Source organism: Canis aureus, chromosome 2 (genome assembly GCF_053574225.1).
Source record: "Canis aureus isolate CA01 chromosome 2, VMU_Caureus_v.1.0, whole genome shotgun sequence".
Classification (NCBI taxonomy): Eukaryota; Metazoa; Chordata; class Mammalia; order Carnivora; family Canidae; genus Canis; species Canis aureus.
The window spans coordinates 13,381,123-13,397,710 of NC_135612.1; the positions used below are offsets into that span (position 1 = coordinate 13,381,123).

General features: G+C 40.5%; 1 long non-coding RNA gene across 5 annotated transcripts in view; it reads right to left on the minus strand.

Moving 5' to 3' along the window:
• LOC144292932 (uncharacterized) overlaps window positions 1-16,588 on the minus strand; it is a 72,716-nt gene that overhangs the window by 37,958 nt on the left and 18,170 nt on the right. For all 5 annotated transcript variants that reach the window (XR_013360339.1, XR_013360349.1, XR_013360337.1 and 2 more), the window contains one exon: window positions 3,236-3,372. This is a non-coding gene — a long non-coding RNA (uncharacterized LOC144292932). The remainder of the gene's footprint in view (window positions 1-3,235; window positions 3,373-16,588) is intronic.

The following is a 16,588-nucleotide window of genomic DNA, read 5'->3' on the forward strand; positions in this document are numbered from 1 at the left end:
GATAATGGCCATCTAAGGTAAGAGTTCCCAGCTTGGGGTTTCTGGATAGGATTCAGGGATAAATGAACTCCATGAAATTGTGTGCCCTAGTGTGTGTGTGCAATGCACACACTTTTATAAGGTAGAGGGTCTGCAGCTTTTACCACATCCTCAGGGGAGTCTGTGACCAATAGCTGAGAAGCATTGAAGAATTAATTTGGAAGAATTTTTTACTTTTTATAAAAGGCGTCTGTTCTATGAAATGATTCCCAGTAGCAACTTATCACAGGGCTTCAGCCTATGAATCAGGCAGGCTATGGCCTCATGCATCAAGGGAAGAAGGCAGAGAGCCATAAAGAAAGGTGTGGTCAAGGCAGCAGCAAGGAAGTGCAGCTGAAGGCTCCAGTCATCTGGGCACTATGCCCTGTGGGGACAGAACTAGAGTCCTCAGACCCAGAGGAAAGAGCCATGGGGTCTCTGTGGCCCAAAGCCAATTGCCCAACACTTTTGCCCAAGGCTTTCTTACTCTCTTTGCCATTAACCTATCTGTAGATGATCAATTTCTTGTTTCTGGTGTTTTCTTTTACATGTTTGCTTCTTTGTTTTTTGCAAAGTACAACTTCTCTCATAAATACATTGATTCAGGAAACATCTAATGAGTATTGGAGTCCCGTGTCTGCAGGCCTGCACAGCAGACCTTGGACCCTAGTCTTGGGTTTATAGCCCAGATCCATGCTTTGTAGACATAGGACTCTGGGGAAGTAGCCTGGCCTCTCTCAGCTTCCATTTCCCTGGCCTCAGTGGCATGGACCGTGTTCCCTGTCCTTCTCTTCCCCAGTAAATTCTGGAAGCAGTAACCCTTACATAATAGGGTCACTGACAATCTGCTGGTCTCCCCATGACCATGGTCCTCTGGCCAGCCCTCCCCGGCTCCCTGCTCCACCTGCCTGGAGCCCTGAATAGTGCAGCAAGACAAGCTTCCATTGGCCTGAGGGTCGGCCTGGCACTGCCTCGAACCACCCTTTTCTGTCTGTTTCATTTTCCACAACACCCATCTGCCCTGCTGGTGAGGCATCTGAAAGCCTGTGTAGTGTGTGTCTACACTGCCTACATCAATAGGAGAGATGGCGATTGCAGAATAAGGAGAGAGGAGAAGGTGGGGCCTTCCCAGGGACTGCAGAAGGACCCCAAGTACTTCAGCCTCTCCCAGTACGCCACAGGCCGCTGCTCCAGCCTTCCCGGTGCACAGGCTTATGCTGGTGAGGTTTCTAAATTTTTAAATTTTTATCAAAGATTTTATTTATTTACTTGAGAGAGAGAGAGAGAGCGAGTAAGAGAGAGAGAGAGCATGAGCAAGGTGAAAAACAGAGGGAGAAGCAGATTTCTAGTTGAGGAGGGAGCCCAATGTGGGGCTTAATCCTGGGATCCCAAAACCATGACCTGAGCCAAAGGCAGATGCTTAACAGACTGAGCTACCCAGACATCCCTTCTGAGGTCTTTTTAAAACTAAAAAATCAAGAATCTGTGATCCTTTCTAATTGATTTTCACCTCGCCAAGCTCGCACTGGCAACATTAGGAGTGATGGATTCCTATTTATGGTTATTATTATTATTATTTTTTATTTTCGGGCTCAGAAGAAAAAAAGAACTGAGTAAGAGGATGGGCTGAGGCCCCCCAGTGCAGGCGGGGCCTGTAGCTGATGGTCTGACAGGAGGCTAATGGTCCTTGAGCACACTGCTCGGATTTTCCCGGAATCTTTGGACTCCGATTCAGGTTTCTCTGCCTGCATGGTCTGCCCTTCCCCCCCCAGCGAATGAATCATTTCCTCCTCTCATATTCTGCCAGACGTTTCAAACCATGCCTCCCATTCTTGGTTAAGTGCCCAAATTGAACTCACAGTGATGAAAAAGCAACCGATGGAAAACAATTTTTCATTCTCATTTACAAGCCTCTTGAAATAGGCTTTTTTGGGAGAAGCTTGTGGGCATGATACCCTGTCCCAGCTGGATGCTCTTGATGAAAACTCATTGTCAACACTGAAGTGCTACCGCGGGTTGTATGTCATAGAGCCTCAGGAGTGAGGGGAACCGGATTCATTTCCCTGAGACAACCTAACAAGTCGGGCATCTGCCAATGTCAGATACTTCAGGGGGAAGTGGGAAGTCCCTCAACGCAAAATGATGAGCTTGTGCTGCCATCTGGTGGAGTTCTCACCTTTAATCATTGTTAATTAAAAAGTCACTCCCTAGAGGAGACTCTAGAGCAGTGGTTCTCAAAGTGAGTTCCTCGGACCAGCAGTATTGGCCTCACCTATCATTTGCTGCCTATGGCATTTGGTGAGTTACTTCATCTTCCTAAACCTCGTGTCCTTAGTGATAAAATACCACCTAACTCTTAGTACTATGAGGACTTAAACAGAAAGGTAGATAACATGAGCACGAATAATAAAAATAAAAGACGCCTAGCATTAAATGTAACTAAGGATGTGCAATTATGAAAAACAGAAAGCCTTCATTTGAAAGCTATTTGTGAATAGCTAAATGCAAGAGTTCATGGGAAAGCAAAATCTCAGGCTCTCCTTTAGACCAACTGGATAGCAGGATCGCTAGGCTATTTGTATAGACATTAAAGTTTTAAAAGCTCTGCTTTTGATGAAATAAGTGCTTATTCTCATTATTTCTATTCTGTGACTGTAAAAATCCTCATGTTGCCCTTAAAAAAAATGCTGTCATTGAAGTCACCTATCACAAGACAGAATATAAAGTGGAGGTTAAGAGCACTGGATTTGGAGTTAGAAGCTCTGACCTGGTACCCCATCTCTGATCACTTACTACCAAGAACATATAGTAAGTTACTTATTCTTGCTGAGCCTTGATTTGCTTGGTTATGAAATTGGGATGAAAATACTTAACTCGGGGCAGCCCTGGTGGCTCAGCGGTTTATCGCCGCCTTCAGCCCAGGGCCTGATCCTGGAGACCCGGGATCGAGTCCCACGTCGGGCTCCCTGCATGGAGCCCTCTGCCTGTGTCTTTGCCTCTCTCTCTTTCTCTGTGTGTCTCTCATGAATAAATAAATAAAATATTAAAAAAAAAGAAAATACCTAACTCATAGCACCATGAGGATTTAAACAGAAGCTGTCATTAACTAAACAGTAGTAATAAAAAATATAAGGTGCTTAGTATCAAAACTACCAAAAGATTTTATATATCAAAAAAATATGTAAAATTTCATAAAAAGGCATTTGAAAATACTTACAGAGAAAGAAGAAGCCACGTCCAAGGAGAGGAAGACTCAGTCATGTAACACTGTCAGTCCTCTTCAAACTAGTCTCTTCTAATGCAATTCAAATTACAACCTCGGCCAGGCTCCTTGTTGAACTTGACAGGCTGATTCTGAAATTTATGTAAAAGAAATGGACTAAGAATAGCTTAGACAATTCTGAGAGAGAACAATCATATGGGGGAGTCCCTGTACCACGTATCAAGACTGCTATAAAAGTAGGACAGTTAAGGCGGTGTGCTGTGACACATGGATGGATTAGTGGGACAGGCTAGAGTTCAGATTTGGGAATGTGATAAATGACGGTGGTGGGTTTACCGATCAGTGGGAAATGCCTGAGCTACTCGACAAATGGCCAACAATAATTGGCTCTTTGGAAGATCCCTGCCCCTGCCCCAGACCTCTTCTTTATAGTACACATAAAGTTAAATTATTTCCAGATTGATTAAATATTAAATAGTAAAGGTATATAGCAAAATTTAAGAATTTTGAAGAAAATACAAAAGAATTTCTTTATGATCTTAGTACAGGAAAGAACATATTAAGCAAAGCCACCTGTGCCAAAGCTATAAAGTAAGATTCTGATACATTTGATTACATTAAAATGGAAACATTTATCTGTGCAGGAAAAGATAGCATAAATAAAGTAAAAAGACCAGATGCCAATTGGGGGAAGATATTTTCATGAACTGACAAAAGATTTGTATCGAAATACATAAAATACTCCTATAAATGAAGAAAACAAAAGATAACCCAAATGAAAAGGTGGACAAAATATACGAACATACACTTCCCAAAGGAAAAAACACTGATAGCTGTTAGATGTATGACAAAGTCCCCAGCCTCAGCACTTAACGGTGAAATGCAAATTGACAAGTAAGATAGTATAAATAGTTATAAAAATAGAATTACCATATGATCCAGCAATTCTACTTCCAGGTATTTATCCAAAGAGAAGGAAAACACTAACCTGAAAAGATATCTCTCTTCCCAGATTCACTTCATCATTAATTATAGATTGCAAGATATGGGACCAACCTGAGTGCCCATCAGTAGATGAAAGGGTAAAGAAAACACAGTAGAGTATTATTCAGCCATAAAAACAAATGAAATCTTGCCATTTGCAAAACTATGGATGGACCTTGAAGGCTAAGTGAAATATGTCAACAAAGGCAAACATCATATGATTCCACTTCTATGTGGAATCTAAAACAAACTCAGAGGCACAGAACAGACCAGTACGGTAGTTGCCAGAGGTGGGGGTGGGGGTGAGTGAAATGGGTTAAAAAAAGTCAAATGTACAAATTTACAGTTATAAAATAAATTAGTCATGGGGATGTACTGTACAACAAGATGATTATGATTAATAATATTGTGCTGCATATTTTAAAGTAGCTCTTGATCTTAAGAGTCCTCATCACAAGAAAAAAAATTCGTAACTATGGTGACAGATATAAACTAGACTTATTTTGATAATTGTTTCTCAACATATACAAATATCATATCATGATGTCATACACCTGAAACTGATAAAATGTTACATGTGAATTACACCTCAATAAAAAAATTTTTAAAGGAAAAAGTATTTTACAATAACCAGCTTCAGCATGATGATACCAAGTGAAGAAGCAGTAGGGACTCTTCTTTACTGTTGGCAGGGGATAAAAACCAGCCCAGAACAATTTTACAGAATCGTGCCCCTGGAGGACAATTGGGCATGACTCTGTAAAGTTAAGTGCTACACCTTAGAAAGCTACCAATCTCACTCCTGTGCCTTTGTCCTGGAAATGCTTTAGCAGAAGTACCCAAGGAGACATTTACAAGGACTTTATTGAAGCTCTCCTTGTAAAGGCAAAAATGTGGAAACAACTAGAAGTATACTAACACAACGGAATAAATGAATATATTTTCTCATGGTACTGAATGCCATACAGCAGTTAAAGCAAATGGATTAGAGCTGCACATGACAACACATACCTCAGAACACAATGTTAGGCAAAAAAGAAAAAAGCAAGCAATTGTCAAATATATATGAATAATATAATGTCATTTATAAAATTTTCAGACCTGCAAAATGTTTATAAAAGTGCTTCTGTATATGTTCATAAGAACTAAAAAACAATATAGGTATATGAATAATAAATACCAAATTGAGGATAGTAGCTCCTTCTGTAAAGGGAGAGATAATAGCATTCTAATAAGGATACACAGTTTCAATAAGATCTGTAATGCTTAATAATTTAAGGTCAGTGGTATAAATATTTTTAATAATCTCTGGATTTTTTATGTGCTTGAAACAGTTGAGAAAGAAAGGTAATGCATAAAGTGAAAGGTGCATGTTAACATATGGTTGTGACTATTAAGGAGGATTGAAAGCCTTCTAAATAAATGATTCTGGTATTAAATTTTTATCTCTAGGAGGAAATTTTTTAAATAGTGCATTTTGAAAGATCTCCTGCACCAGCTTAAATCTATTTTTTGTAATCAACATGTCTACAGAGCAAATTAATCAACCAGTAACTTTTTTTCTGGGCATGTATCAGGGGACTAGCCAGCAAGCTACTTACTATGTGTGTGTGGCAGGGGGGAGGACATACACAAAGAGTGAAGTATATCTAGCTTCTAAAATATTTGAAATAAGGAAGAAAAAGGAGAGAGAGAAAGAGAAGGAGAAAAGAAAAGGAGAAGGAAGAGAAAGATAATTATTCTAGGCAGGTTAGAGTTAACCTGCATAATAGGATCATACTGGTGTTTTTACTTTTTTATATTTATTTTGAGTCATTATAAAATATAACTATTTTATATTTATTTGAGTACAGTTGACATACAATGTTATATTAGTTTCAGGTGTACAACACATTTCAAGATGTGTATACATACACAGAGAGAAATATTATGCAACCATAAAAAAGGATGATACCGTGCCATTGAGACAGCATAGAAGGACTGAGAGAGTATTATGCCAGGTGATACTTCTCTTCTAACAAGCACACTATTTCAAACATAAAAATGAAGCCTATCCCTTTCAAAGTATCCCCCTAATGACCTGTAACATCTAACCTGGAAATGCCATTAACAATTAAAATATTTTTGAAACTTCTTTTAGAATTGCTTTAGAGTATAAAAGCACTCTAGTTTGAATTTCTATAGTGAGGGTGATATCTGGGAGGCAAATTTGATTTTGAAGAAGAGCCAAGAATAGTGTTCAAGTCAGATAATATGACTTTTAGTCAATAACTAGATATGAAAAAAAAAACTAGATGTGACCACATAGTAGGGCTTCCCTTTGTTTTCTGTAACATAAAGTGGCACACTGGCATAAAATGGATGAGGCTGTTTATGTCCAGTGTGGGTGATCCGGGGAGTCCTCCCAGCTGCCATAATCTCTGTCCAGCCACCCTGAGAGCTGTAGGAATCAGCATCCCTGCACACCTATAACTAACCATTGCTCACAACTTTGCCTCAGACACTGGCTGAAAGCTCTTTACCACAGGGCAGTTGATCTTCTTAACATCTTGCCCCATGACTCTATATGGCAGAAACTGACTGTTGCTCACCAATACTATTTCCTCCAGCTGGACATATAGATTTGTTGGATCTTGTTCAAAGTTAGCTTTGGGGTCACTTGATTGAATTTTGGCCAATGGCATATGGAAGCCTCTTCCAGTCCTGACCATAGGCCCCCTGAGCAATTTCCATGTTTTCTCAGCTCATATCCAAGCATTCCAAGATGGCAGGCTCAACAATGGAAAGAGCAGGAATTCCTGAATCATTATTTGGAGCAGAGCCTCCCTGAGAGCTCCCTGACCAACATTAGAATACAATGAGAGAGAAATACACTTTTATTATAACATTAAGCTAATGAGATCCTGAAATATTTTGGTCATGCAACAATAGCCTAGTGCACTGTGACTAATCCAGAGGCAATTCCTAAGAACAAGTTCAAAAACTATTTCAAGCAATGGAAGCAGCATCATGAACCCAGAGTTTCTTAAAATGGCATTGAAGGACAACATTCACCATCAAGTATATCGGTGCTGGCGGTTCTACTTGAAACGTGGTATTATTTTAGAGTCACGTGATGCAATGTTGTATGGTAAAATCTGCATGTGCTGAGAGCTACATTTCTTCTGAAGGAGCTAGACTTTGAGATCAGGTTAGGATTTGAAAGGGTAAGAAAGAGAAGGGAGGTCATTTTTTTCAAGTAGAATCAAAGTGGAAGCACATGAAGAAAAATCTCTGAGTTCAGGGAGACAGAAGCAGCACATTAAAAAGAAGAAAAGATACTCTCCCCACTTTTTCATCTACACAAAGTAATTAAGAACAGTTAGATCACATAATCATCTCCTAGTTTTGACAGATAGAGATTCCACTTCATGTCCATCCATGTGTACTTCAAAAATCTGAAAGTATTTCAAATTGCTATTCAAAACAGAGAAGCTTCTGGAAGTCACAATACTGATAGTCAATGTTTACTAAGTATTTAACATGTTCCAGGACATAAGCTCAGTGCTTTAAACTGGAACACGCTGCATCAGTATTCCCCAGGAGCTTGCTGGAAATAAAGCATGTCAGACCCCATCTCGGATCAATACCTGCACTCTAACAGGATCCTTGGGTGATTTGTATACACGTTAAGGTTTGAAAAACACTGCTCCGAATGCTTTATTACAAAACCTTGGGGCGGGGTGGGGGGGCGGCGGGAAGGGAGGGCAGCCCAGGTGGCTCAGAGGTTTAGCGCTGCCTTCAGCCCAGGGCGTGATCCTGGAGACCTGGGATCGAGTTCCAGGTCCAGCTCCCTGTATGGAGCCTGCTTCTCCCTCTGCCTGTGTCTCTGCCTCTCTCTCTCTCCCTCTATGTCTCTCATTAATAAATAAATAAAATATTTTAAAAAAACCTCCAAGAGCCCTATGATACCACTCATATCATTTTACTTCAAATATCTCCAAGTATTTCATATCATCATTAAAAGCAAAGAGACTTCTAGAAGTCATAATACCAATAGGAGGTATTTATTATTTTACATGTTCTCAAAAGTCCTATGAGGCAGGAATAGGTATTATATTGTTAACCCCATTTCAGTAGATAAGAAATAAGTCTCTTAGAGATTAATAATTTACCTCCCAAATGCAAGTTAGTATTATACATCATATATGGGGATGGGATTAAACCTATGCCGAGCCATCTCCAGAATCTAAGTGTTTACGTCCTATACTAGTGGTCTGTCCTCGAGCTGTGAAGAGCATCATCATTAAAAATTAGGCTCACCAATCAACCTGACTTGAGGAACATACTTAACTGGGAAGTACAGCAGAATAAACCTGAGACCTCTGGAAAAGCAGATGTAAAAGGAAATCTTTGCAAAGGTGAACAGATGAATAAATACATATTTAAATATATGAAAGGACACCCATTCATATACAGGTAGAGATATACCGGTATTAATGTGTAAGAATGTAATTTTAAGTGTTGTTTGAGAGCCTTATCAAATAAAGTCTGAAGGATGATTTTGTATTTCTTACCGATGGAGAATTCAATTATTTGGCTATCTCCTCATTTATTAAATTTATTAAGCTGGGAGGATAAGAATTACGAATTGATTTAACACGACCCAATGGTGACCAAGACGAAGAGTGCTGTGGTTTTGCTTATTGCCAACCATTTTCATTGCTGAGGGCACCTGCTATAATACTTTACCACAGTGCTGCTCAAAAGTTAAATTGCATCAGAACCACCTGAGGAGCTTATAACACAGATTGCTGGGCCCTATCCCCAAAGTCAGATTCAGTAGGTCTGGGGAGGAGCCCCCAAGATTTTGCAAGTCTAGTATATTTCCATGTGATCCTGCAGCGTTGGTCTGGAGACTACATCTTGAGGAACACCAGGTAGTATAATGTTCTAGAATAAGTGTCAGACCCCAAGAGCTAGGTTTCAAGTTGTGCACAGGTGGCATAAACATTCCTGTGGTCAGAGAAAATAAAGAAGGTGATCCAGAGCATGGCTTTTCTCACACTGCAGGGCTTCCCCAGGGTAAAATTTCTCACTCTTTCTGAGCCAATCTCTTGCTTTTAGCTGGATTTCAAGAAAAATATGAGAAGCATGAATCTCTGTAAAGTTGAAACAGGCCTAAATTTGCTTTGTAGGGTTCTTTCTGGCCTCTCTTCTCAGCTTGGTGTTCTCTTCATCTTCCAGCCTTTCCCTCTGTCTTAGCCTCCACCCTGGCTCTTAGCCTTTCCACTACTATTTACTGCATGACACCAGGCACATCTTGTCCCTCGGAACTCAAAAAGTAGATATTATTCCTATTGTACAGATGGAAAAACCGAGCCCCAGAGAAGTCAGATAATTTACCAAAAATGATGAAGCCAGTCGATAGTGAAGTAGTATTCAAATTCAGGTTTATATGTCTCCAAAGTCCTTTTTCATTTCTTTCTCAATCACTGCTCATCTAGGGGCAGTGGTTGTCCATGTTGGCTGCTTATTAGGATCATACTGATGCATGGGCCCCAGGTGGTGGTATTTTTCTTAAAAGCTTCCAAAGTGGGGCACCTGGGTGGCTCAGTGGTTGAGCGTCTGCCTTTGTCTCAGGTCATGACCCCGAAGTCCTGGGATGGAGTCCCACATCAGGCTCCTCGCAGGAAGCCTGCTTCTCTCTCTACCTGTGTCTCTGCCTCTCTATGTGTGTCTCTCATGAATAAATAAATAAAATTTATAAATAAATAAATACTCCCCAAGTGATTCAAATGTGCTGTCAGGATTGAAAACCACTGCTTTTTGAGTATCTGTGTGACCCATTAGGTATATGTGTGTGTGTGTGTGTGTGTGTGTATCTGTATGTGTATGTATATGTATATATGAAATATAGGTAATATTTTTAAAAGCATTTATATATAACATATACTTTTATTTATCCATATAATATAAAGATACATAGTATTATTAATACATATTTTAAATATGTGTACATTTTATAGTTCTGTCCCTACAACTCTCTGAATTGACCCCGCCCCCTCAAATGGTGGAATGATCCCATATTTGAGACATAATTTAAAATCTCACCATGAGGTGTAGCTTTGTCTGACATACAAAAGTTTCTTGAAAACACAGTTGCCACCAACTGTATTAATAGGCCGGGAGATTATGATTTTGAAATATTAAATTTTCACAACACAGTAACTAGACTTAACAGCAGAAGGAGATCCTCAAAGTTTATACTTAGTCTACTATTTAACCTAGAACTGATGATGATGGTTATTCAACTTTCTGTAAATAATGATTTATTAATAAAACATCCACTTTACTTTTTTGGAGGATATAATTGTTTCTAGGGCACAATTAAAAAAACTATGCTCTGTTTGTTTGGACTCCCCGCTGCTCTTCCTCCTGAGAATTCAGCTCCATGGCCTTGAGCATGAGGTATGCCGAGCATGCTTATTATTTCTCGTTTGACCATGGCTAAGAATGAAGTGAATGACCCCAGACTTTCTCTTCAGGGTGACAGTGATTTTATACATCCAATGAATGCAATGAGCTAAAAAAAAAAAACTAAAGCAAGATATTTGAAAACGTGAGGGTTTAGAGTCAGGTAAAGCTGGATTCAAAATCTTGCTTTGCTGCTTATTAGTTGTGTGAATGTGGGCAAGTCTAATGTCTTGAGTTCTTATTTCTCTTATGTGTGGCTGTTGATATCTTCTTGGCTCAGTCATTATGAAGCTTAACACACAGGATACAGCAGACAGTCTATGAAAGGCAGCTATTTGGGGGTGCCTGGGTGGCTCAGTAGTTGAGCATCTGACTTGGGCTCAGGGCGTGACCCCAGGGTCCTGGGACCAAGTTCCCACATGGAGCTCCCTGCAGGGAGCCTGCTTCTCTCTCTGCCTGTGTCTCTGCCTCTCTCTATGTATCTCTCATGAATAAATAAAAAAATAAATAAAATCTGGGGGAAAAAAGGCAGCTATTTGGACATAAAGTGCTGGGGACTCACATTTTTAGTTCAAGGCTCTACCTACATGTTTCTCTGCAATTTCATACTGTGCATTGGAAACATGAATGTACCTTTCTCTGCGCTGTTCTACCTAAGTGTGTGGTACCACCGTCACTGGACCCCCTTGACAGTGAGAGAGCATGGGGTCACCTTCAGTGCCTCCTCCCCATTTCATCCCCTCTGTGTATCATGGAAGACTTGTCAGTTCCCTGTCTCCATGGCCTCTTAAACCCATCTCTCTTCTGGTTCCACAGGCACAAACATAAGTCAGGTTTTCACCATCTTTTTTTCACTTGGATAAGAGGCAAGGCAGCAGCTAAGGGATACTTTTTCTCCAGCCTTCTTTGCTTTTCACTTACTGAGCCCATCCTATGAGCTGCTGACAAAGATATATCCTTTTGGGATCACACATCTTTGGTGGATTGCCATTGCTACAGAATAAAGTCTAAATCCTCTGCATGGAAACTGAATAGCCTAGTCTGCGTCTGCCTTCCATGACTTTTAGCCTAATGTCTCATCCATCCCACACTCTTTGTCCTACTATCATCCAAAGAGACTTACTGATTCAGTCTAAAAAACTCATCCATATTCTCTCAACGGATCCTTTAGCATTCTGCTTCTGTCCTTTTGAGTCCTTAGAATTTCTTTCCTTCTTCACCCATTCAACCTATGCAAGACCTACAAAGGTCAGTTCCATTACTATGACCTCAGTATCTTCTTCCCACATATTTCCAATCAGAGTGAATTATTTCCTCCTCAATACCTCTTTGCCACACGGTTTAAAAATTGCCATATGGTGCCTTGCAAGATCATCATCTGCATATGTTTATCTGTTCCAGTCCCAAATTTCTGAAATATTTTGAAGACCAAGACCGAGGGCTATTTATCATCTATTCCACACACAGTAGAGTCCAGATACTATTGGGAACCAAATGATTACAGGAGAACTGATTCTGTCTCCCTTTTTACCCTTGTATTTATTCGCAGGGCATAGCACATTGCAGGTGCTCAAAAACATTAGTTGAGTCAATGGGAAAATAAATGGGGAAAAAGGTTAGAAAAAAACTCTATACAACCTAGAATGGTATTTAATATTTTGCATTTGATTTTCATTGTCATTCCTAATTTTGTCCAACATCGACTCCGTTTTCAGCAGAGCTAATGTTACTTTTCATGTCAAAAGTAATGGTATGTAAAACCTTCTCCAAAAAGTGGAATGCTGATCATGTTGAAGACAAAGCAGCTAAGAGTCAGAGGGATACACACACTCACACACACACACACACGTGAGTGTGCGCACACACAGAGCTGAGCTGTGGTATCATACAAATTGAAGGACAAGCTATTTTCCTATAACAAATGACTAGCAGGAGAGCATTTTGTAGAACCTTTTAGAGAGAAGTAAAGATTTCTTAGCAAAAAAGATGGGGAAATTTTCTGTCAGTTGATGGGGACAGTTGACGTGGAGACTTAGATTTTCATGTTAACAATATTACAATAAAGGAAAGTCTCATGTGAACTGGTGGGGGACATAGAAGCACATGAACAGAGCCCGAATCAAGAAAGAGGAAAAAAAAAAGAAGACTATCCTCGGTTTTGGTAAATCTTCTGAAGTTCCTTAGTGAGGATGCACCTCAAATTAATATCAGAAATTTGATAATGTTGAATTAAGATGGGAGGGCCACAGAGGAGCTAGCTCAGAGATACCAGCTAGCTCAACAATATACCTTACCATGGGAACCGTTGGGTAAGGCTCCCTCTCCCCCGCAAATCATTTAGTTGAGAACCACCAAGGTTCAGCTCATTGACTTTCCTCTTTCTGTATTTTAATGGCTGGCCAAGTCTCTTTGAGAAGGATGCATTCTTTCTTTGGATAGTATTAGTGTCCTTCAATAGCTTGTTAGCCTTGATGAAATTGAGTGTATCTTTTTTTCTCATCTTTGATGGAAAAACTAAAGTGACATCGATACCCCATGGGCCATGTCTATGTTACCACATACTTCCCCTCTGTTTGTAGTAACTGATCTGACCACAGGGATGGGCACATGATGCAAGTGAGGTGGGTCATAGTTTCTCACTTCCCTTGGTTTTGGTCCTAGGAGTGAGCACAAAGTCAGGGCAATCAGAGTCCTTGCGTGGGCTTTTCAAACTGAGGTAGGAGAAAAGATTTAGGTCATTGTGTTGTATGTAAGCTCAGAACTGTCAGCATCCGTGGTTCTACTGGTAGGAGAGACTGAATTCAACACTCAGAGATAAGCAGACAAAGAGGAGCCAGTAACAGAGTCGGTGGTTCCAGAATCCTCTGATCCACTTGTGTCCTTCCTGGCTACACAAAGCACTAAATTCCTCTCCCCGTCCCACAATATGACTTTGTTTCCTCTTAATTTGGTTTGATTTAAAGAACCCCAATAAATGTATGATCTATTACGAACCAGTTTCAAAATTTAAATCTCAGAGAAAAATTTTATTCTTTTTATGTCCAGAATCAGCGATGTCTGGAGTACAAACACAACTCTACTGGGTCAGCACACTTCCGCTGCCTTGTCCTCCAGCCTGGCCCTCAGACACACTAGGCCCCTTTCTTCTCCCAGGCCTTTGTACTCACTGGTCCCTGGAGTGACCACCCTCTGCTCCTTTTACACCTGGCACATTCTCAGTATCTGAGTCTCACTCAGAGCCACTTTCTCAGAAATGCTGTCCCTGACTACCTGTAACAAAGTCATCTTCTCCAATAAGCTTATTTCATGGCCCTGTTGATTTTCTCTATAGTATATGCCCTGGTATGTATATATCTTGTTTGTTGTCCTTCTTGCTCCACAGCACACAAGCTTCATGACACCAGGACCTATCTCTAACGCTCACAGCCTCGTTCCCAACACCTGGCATGGTGCCCAACTCATAGAAGACACTTAAACATTTGCGAAATATTAAATTACAACGTCACTGCAATTGCTACATATAATTATCATTAACAGTATAACATTGACTATATGCACTTTATATGCTTTTTATGCCATGGCACGCTTCAGCCATTCTCAGGCATCCTTTGTCCTCCCATAAAGTTTTGAGTCAGAGCATTCCTTTGGATATCCTCACATATAGACCAGAGAGGGGGAAACCCTACCCGACTGTGACAGGTGGGATTCTTCTGTTCAGAGTGGACGAGTCAGGTCAGCAGCCTCCCAGAAAAAGCTGCCTGCCATCATGAAGAGCTCCCAGCTAAACCCTAAGGGTTCAAAGAGGATTTTGGAGGGAGCCCAGAAGACCTGGGCTAAATGGATCATTTACTGTAGTTTTTTATTAAGACACTAGGTGGCAGGTGACTATGCTCTTGGATAGGAATCCTTGGCCCTGTAGCGCTTACCTAATGCTGGATAACTTTCTCTGTTGACATTTAATGTCAACAAGGATTTTAATCATTTGACAAGAGGGTGACAACGGTGATAAGGGCTTTGTACTTGGTCTGCAACTTTCCTTTCAGAGCCACAAAGGATAGGTGCACCGTGGGAACATTCAAAAACTAATCTAGCAGAAAAATTCATGTCGCCTCCCGAGTACCACCAAGAGAGATAATTTCTACACAGTAAAACTAAAATCACTATTTCTACTGTAATAACATCTCTATACCTTTTGGGTTAATAATCTAATTCAGTAAATAACTGATTGTATCTTTCTTTTCTCTTTGCAGCGCAAACATCAGGGAGATTTTTAAAAAATTCTTCCAAGTAGAAACTGATCCGAGAACCCATTTTTTTTCCCCCTGGTAACCTTCTGTGCAGAGTACTGGGCTTGGAAAGCCTTTATGTCCTGCCAAGGCCACAGAAGACTGGAGAAAACAATCAACTGAGGGACACAGGCAAGAGCAGATCCTTTAGGTATTCCTTGTTTGTTTAATAGAAATTATCTGCTTTAGAAGTCACCTGCTATGAAACAAAGAGAATAGAACACAAAATGTGATAGGCACAACGAATTCTAATGAATATATTTCCTTTCCGGTTTGTGGTCTTTAAAGAGTAGTAGTAAGGAAAGTAATAAGAGGAGGAGGAGAGGAGAGGCAACCAGAGAAGGAAAAGAGGGGAAAAGGAAGAGTAAGGGAATGAGATGTTGAAGAGGAATGGAAGAGGGACAAAGGAAAGAGAAGAGGCGGAGAGGAATCAAGAGAGAATCACGCAAATATAAATGGTAGGAGAGGAGATGGGAAGTAAGTTCACAAAAAGAAAAGCAGAACGAACACAAAGGGACCAAGATCTAGAGAAGAGGGAGCAAGAGAGAGAGAGGGTTATCAGTTTAAGATGTTTTCACTGGCGGCTATTTATCTGGAACTGCTTGGTCTTCAAACTTCAGAATAAAAGCGCCTGTTATTTGCTGCCCTTTGAAATATTTATTAATCTGTGAGTCACTGTTTACTGCTCTTTAACTGATCTAATACTTAAACCTTACAAGGCTTTCTTCAAATAAATGTGAGTGAGCCTCTTCTGATCAGAAGGACCAGAGAGAGGCTCAGGTTTGCTCAGATCATTAGATTGTGTGGAAAAGATACACAGAGAAAGAAGAAAAACAGGAACCACATATAGCCAGGCCTTCCAGAAAAACAGGAGCTGGAAGATCTTTTAGGTGCGAGCACAGCCATAGCCACCAGGTGTCTTGTCACTAGGTCAGTACCAGAAATCTATTGTTCTCTTTTTGGCTTTTCTCCATTCCTGTCACTTTACTTCAGCTGATCCTCCAATTATCAATGATTTTTTTTTTCCTGCCTCTGAACTCACACTTGGTAAGACAGAGGGTCCATGCTGGGGTCAACCGTCATTCATACTCTTACTGGACAGAGCTGTTGCTTGAGGCGACAGCTTGGCTAGTGTTGCTAGCCTTGGGCTAGGTCTGATCAGGGTGAAAGGTCCATGAGGTGTATGAGAGACCTTTCTGTACTAGACTATGTATATGACAGGTATCCAGAAAGGGAGAGAATAAAACTGAAAGGCACATGCATTGGTGGGACCAATGCACTCTCCCCATGCCCATCAATATTCCACACCTTTTCATCTAAAACCTATGCTTCTATAATAGCCACACAACCTAGTTCAACCACTGCGTGTATACTTACCCAAAGTTGAAGTGACTAGTCACTACATCCAGAAGACATGATATCAATCACTTCAAGTTTGCAGTCTGAAGACAATGACCTTTGAATTTTTTTTTAAAACCCAAGCCTGATAAAGCATGTGAGATGTTTCGGGTGAAGAAGGGGAAATGCACAGAATGAATAAACTCTATGAAGGAAAGGAGAGAAGGAGAAGGAAAGGCAAAAAGATCTCCCTATGTCAAGAAAGGGAGAGAGGTCTTTGGAC